Source organism: Nomia melanderi, chromosome 8, assembly GCF_051020985.1.
Source record: "Nomia melanderi isolate GNS246 chromosome 8, iyNomMela1, whole genome shotgun sequence".
Taxonomy (NCBI): Eukaryota; Metazoa; Arthropoda; class Insecta; order Hymenoptera; family Halictidae; genus Nomia; species Nomia melanderi.
In genome coordinates this window covers 10,444,863-10,451,600 of record NC_135006.1, presented here as the reverse complement: position 1 = coordinate 10,451,600, position 6,738 = coordinate 10,444,863, and positions in this window count along the sequence as shown.

The following is a 6,738-nucleotide window of genomic DNA, read 5'->3' as shown; positions in this document are numbered from 1 at the left end:
GGCTCTAAAACCGACGAATACAGTATTATAGTACTGACAATAAGAATTACAAGGAATGTGAAACTGCGATCAGTGTTCGATAAAACTTTTTCGGAGTAACGAATACGGAATGACAAATAAATTCAATCTAATTGTTATTTATAAATAACGAATAATTAATATATTCATTATTCACATATAATAAATAAACTAAATTTATTTGTTATTTTCTATTCATTACCTTGAATAACTTTTGACCAATTATGTATATAATAACATACGAAATGTAAATGACGTTCCTTTGCTAATAACTGAATGTTTTAAGTGCAAATATGAAACAACAAATAAAAGTTTCTTACATGAATAATGAATAACTTGAATAACAAATAACCGAATAATGATTAATTTGTATTGTTATTCAAATAAATTTTATTCAAATAACGCCTAACTTTAACTGTGCTTATACTGGATAAGTTTTTGGACATACTGGCATTTTGACGGATAAGTATCTGTCTAAATATGTATCCACAGCCTTTTAGATGGTGTGTTTTACAAAGAGATCCATGAGAAGTGAAGCACAGGATCAGTTTTTGTAAAAATTGATTATGTACTCTACTAATTACAAAATGAATAAAAATCTTCTTAAGATGTCTTAGATCAATCTTTTCTTAACATTTCCATCTTGTCAGACTTTCTCTTAAATATCATACTATTTTAAAAATATGTGTAAATATTACATTCTTGAGTATTTTTATTTCTCATACACAAATACATGTATTACAAAATCTTACAAAAGTACTACTTCTCTTTGATTTCCGTTTAAAAAAAAAATGCCTTGAAAAATCACAATCTGTAAATACAACATACATACTATATAACATACTGTATTCCAAACATACATTACAAATTAGTTATTTGTATACATTATATCATATAATAAGAATATTTTAATCCAGTCTCAATAAGTATCCACATGCATAAGGTTGTTCTTTACAAATAAGATACGTGCATAATGTTTGTGTAGATATGAATAAACAATAAAATTGATTAGTAAAATGAAATCCTAGAGATTCTTACAATCAGTCTTCACAGTGAGACCAATATGCAAATAAAACTCTATACATAGATTAGAGTCATCCTGTATCCAACCCTGTAAGTTTCTTCATTGCATCTTCAATTAGAGTTGATAAAAGTTAGAATTTTTGAAACGAATTTGTAGATTAAATGATATATAATAACTGAAGGTAAATGATTTTTGTGGAGTTTAATAATAAGAATTGATGATTCGTGAAAGTAAAGAAATTGTTATTTGCAGCGATGAAAAAACTTTCACCTAACATTGACCAGTACTGACAATTATTGAATTAGTATATTTTCTTATCTAAATGATTGACAATATATAAAAAAATTAAATATTTAGATAATAAAATATATATTTTTTTATAAAATTCAAAATGTTTACATAGGTCATAAGTAAAATAATTTATGTTTTCTTGATCTGTATATTTTATACGTGTCTAGCCATCACATTCACTGCAGCACACACGATTTTTTTAGTTAGTTAGATAGTTTAGTTAGATAGTTCTCGAGATAAAAATGATTTTAGTTTAAAAAAAAAAATACATGGGGACCGAATCAAAAACACCGATTTATCTCGAAAATGAAACAAAAATTACAGGATATGAAGTACTGTATGTCATGGTGGGAGGTATTTGACCATGACGTGATTTTGAAACATCCTGCAAAGGTTACGTCACAATTCTTAAATAGAACCCGATATTTTCTATTCCATATTTTTGAAGCCGACATTCAGACGTTTCCAAACCGTAGACATGAAACTTTTCATGTAACCCGTTATCGAGATATCAGCATCCAAAGTTGCCGGTTTGTCAGTAGTGATGGTGGCCCACGAATATATACATAATAAACATTTAATGTTTATTTAAGATGTCACATGTAAGTACCGTAAGTTACGCGAGAGTTGGCAAGCGGGACGGCACACAATTGTCCGGATCGGCAAAGTAGGAGACATTTTGCGAAAAAATCAACTTTCTGAAATTGATATTTACTGAAAATATTTTGGTTCTTAAATGTCTATAAACTTCGGGAAAGAAAATATTTGTGAAATTTCCTGCGACAGAATGGCGCTGATATGTTTTGAAAATCGAGTGTCCGTGCATGAAGGGTGTGAATGCTCGATTGTCTGCACGTGTGATTGGTGTCACCTTGGGAAATCGAGTGACTGAGTTCATAGAATTTCGAATAGCTGAAAGAATGCGAGGCAGAGCGAATGAACCGTGAGAAGGCAGCGATAACGAGCGTGAACGTGATTGCGTGAATATTGCCTATGGTTGCTAGGTCAGGGCGCATGTAGAAAAGGATGCGAATGAAAACGAATAATTTATAAATCCAAAAAAATCCCAGGATCAAACAAATTAGAATATATTTAGCATAGTTTCCTTTACTAGATTATGAAAGAATCATTTCCTATCTCGTCCCAAATCCTAAGTTATCAACATTCAAAGTTACACAAAGACATTGATTTGACACTGAGTTTTAGATACTCTGTCAACTATACAGACTATTCTGGTAAGAATATTATACGATAGTGTTTAAACATTTGGTAAAATTTCAGTACATCCCAGCAGTATCTGACTTCAATAAAACCATTAAATATTATAAGAAGTACACATTTTGAACAACTTTTTCCTTTGAAAAAAAAATGTCGCTGACATTTAGTTTCTGAGATAATCGTGAAAAACGTTTGCTACCACTGCATTGAATTTGTTATACGTGAGCACTGATGAGTCATACGTGAAGTACAGGATATACAACAAGTAATGTACAATTTTGTCAAACGGTCTTGGGGTCCTAAGATCCTAGGTCCCCTTACCGTTTTTATGTCACGCCCTGTCATATCGACTAAGGCTGGTTTTGCATGGCAGCGCTATAAGTGATGGGAATTAGAATCAAAAATATTAAAATTTTAAATGACAGTAGGGTCACAGCCGAGGTATATGATAGACATTGCAAGCTTATGATACTTGGTATCACATGTTCTGAATTACCGACTGTGTAAAAATCAGAGGTTTTGCTCTGCCCTCTATACCTAAAGAACGGTCAATAGGTAAACTTTTATGTCAATAGAAAGTATTTTATGAGTATGTCATATAGTCCATACACTAACGTCTTAAAGTTATTAATACATGGTTTTAAATATAAACGATTTATATTTTATAAAACATTTTAAAAAATAATTCACCAACCTAAATTTTCAAATCACTTTTAAAATAATTTGTTACAGTTCCAACACATGTATGTCACAAGAACTGTAATTGAGATGCATTATTATAATCATAAGCAAATGATAACATTGTAGAGTATATATGTAAGTGTGTTTAACTTCGTCCAGTTTGACTTAATTTCCAGTTTATATCGGTTATATCCAGCCAGGAAATTTTGTAGAATAGCATGCAACTTAGATATACTAAGTAGGCTGCTTCTCACTTCTGATCCTCTGATAACAAGTATTAGACCACTCCCGAAAACAAAAATCGAAGCCATTTTTAAAAGATACCCTGGAAATGCTTTTGCTAGGTGAATATCAAGACGAAGGAACTGTTTCGTTAGAAAAATCTTCCTGAGAAGAGATGTGGATATCGTTTTCCGATAATGAGTAATTCAATATAATGAAAGAAAAAATTATTCTAAAAAATTATTGATAAACCATACTCGTCATCTTGTGTGTCTCGTCTCATTTCCTGCAGTTATCCCAGGTGAATCGAGTAGCACGGTACTTGCAGTTACCCTGGGTGAATTGAGTAGCTCGGCGGGTTGAGACGAGGTATTTAACCTTTTGCACTTGAAAGTTTTTCACTAGAAATGTTCAATATTCTGCGATGAGATACAGACAATGTTCTTTGAAATTAATTAATGAGGAAACATATATAAATTAAGAAGGAAAGTTATTTTATTTCAATATTCCACATATTTATGCATCATACAAAGCTTAATATTATATATAAGACTTTATAATTTTGCAAATCAAATTAAGTGGTGACTGAGAGTCACCTCTCGAGTGCAAAGGGTTAAATTTTTGGATTTCTAAGGGTAGACAGGCGATTATATGGAAACACAAGCGTCGACAGGTAGCATGTATGTCTATTAATTCCTACTCTCATCTCTACGTGGTGAAACTTGGGAATCTAGCGGTTACAGACGACAGGGGGGGGGGGGGGTGTTTGCATCAGAGAACTTTTCCTGCGTTAGAACGGTAACGAAAGAATTTTTCAGTGGAATCAACGCCGGCGACCATAGCCTCAGCAAGGCTACTGATTCCAGATACTCAGGGCTCTTTTGTCCAGGAGCTATCAAAAAGGACCTGGTCCTCCAGGTTGGGAGCAATGCGTGAGATAAACTTCTCCACCGTGGAAAAAAAATTCACAAGTTTAGAAACAACCGCAAGTCTCGGATACGAATGGACTTCGTAAAGTCCATGGAAGTAATAAAGAATTTCACCTGACTTTGTTTATAGAAAATTATTTTCACCTGTTTTTTCCTTTATATACTAATTGAAATACTCAATTTCAGAACTGTGCGACTTCATGAAAAAAGGATGTACAGCAGTCACTCTAGTCACATTTTAAAACCTGAAGCCCCTACTTTCGGAATCCATACCAATCATTTTCTATAACACCTTTTTCATTACGTACGGGTGTAAAAGTAAATAGAGTTTTTAGTTTAAAAAATTATTTTCGAAAAGAATTCTTTAATGTACATAGAAAAGTTTGAATTTGCAAAATTTTATAAAGTTAATACTGTGTTTACTTTCCCACCTTTTACAAAGTAAGAAAAAAGACGTTATGGATGATTAGTATGGATGATTAGTATGGATTCTGAATTAATTAATCACTGTATATTATATATTGTGTTTTATTTTATTACTGTATATTATATATTATGTTTTATTTTATTATTGTATATTATATACCACTGTATATTACATATTACTCTTCCACTATTTTTAATTGTTAATGACTCTTTGTACCCATTAAATAATTCTATACCTTATCTTTATATCTTATGTAGAAATTATGAGTATATTATTTTAAAGAAAAATCCCTGTTCTTCGAAAATATATTGTCCACGCGAAATGTGTACACTTTTGGCATGGGGTCCCGTTCAGAGGTGGCGAACCGCCGTAACGAAAGGGTTAAAATGCTCGCTAGTACAGAAAATTTACAGAACATCAATAACTTAAATAATTATACATTATTTATGATGTATTATATATAATATTACTGTATATTACGTCATGTAATATATAATTTATAAATATTTGATTTTTTATTTAAATATTAATAATAAAATTTAGGAAATTTGGAAAAGATAATAATATCTGATGTAAGTAATCGATAAGAAAACCTCTGAGGTAGGTATTCAACTTTTGAAACATGACGTTTCGCAAAGCTGGAGAACGAATGGACTTATTTGAAAATTCGAGAAAAATCTATTTCGAAATAGAAACTATAGAATGGAATAGAATTAAAGCGGATATATTTTCACGTGGAGTATAACAACAACGAAGTCAAATTATTCACATATTAACGTTAGTAATAGAGTAAAAAAAGTATTACACATGAGTTATTAATAATTATATTTATAGTTTACCATCGAAAAACTGTGTAACATAACTAATTTTGACTATACATTACATATTGTATGTATAATGGATCACACTATACGAAATTATATAAATTATATTACTTTATCCAGTGTCTTTTTTTCTTTCTTTCTTTTCATTCTATTCCTCGCAATCTTTCTCAATTTCTTTCATATGTATATTCATATTACATTTTCATACAGAAATTCTTAACAAAAGATTCTCAAAACTCTTAACGTACTTTTTGGGTTTTTTTGTACTTTCTCATAGACCTTATACAGTAGGTACGTCTTATTTCGTTTTTCTCCCGTGCTGATCTCTTTCAGTTCACTTTGACACCCAAACTCAGCTATTACAGTTCTGTCTTTTCTTATCTTTCCATCTTGAATAGTGGCAGCATTCAATGTGATGGAAAATGCAAGAGCCTGAGCGGAGTATGACCATAAAATAAGAAAAAGAATATTTTATTTATTTACATTTTAAGGCCAACCTTAAATTTGTCAGTAAAGTTATCAAACAAATCTTGCTTTGTATTTTTTTATTGTGGGCTCCTTTAAGTTTTAGGTTCACGATGCTCTAGAAGTAAATTATATTACTTCTATTTGACATTATGTACATATTCATACGATTACAGTTACAGTTACATGTAAAAGATTCCACCCAGATAAATTTTTCTCTTTATATTCCAAAAGTAATATCCAAATGGTTTTTAAGCAGTATTTGCTATAATAAAAGGATAATAAATAAAGAGAATTAGTATATTGATGAAACGCGGTTTATTGTATTCTATCCATTTATTTATAAAATTGTTAAACTGTTAAATAATAATACTTATATTACTTGTATTAATATTTATATTATATTATCATATAGTTTATTTAATTTTTAAGAATACTATTATAAAAAGATAAAGTTACATTCGAAAATAGTTTTATTTAAAAAAATACTATAAAAAGCACTGTAATTGCTTCTTATATATTGGTATCTTATATATTTTTTCGTATCGCATATATTCTGTGCATAAAAAATAAATCCATAAAAATCCATATTCTAATACGTCCTTTGTAAACACGAATATAAACAAGATTACTAAGAAC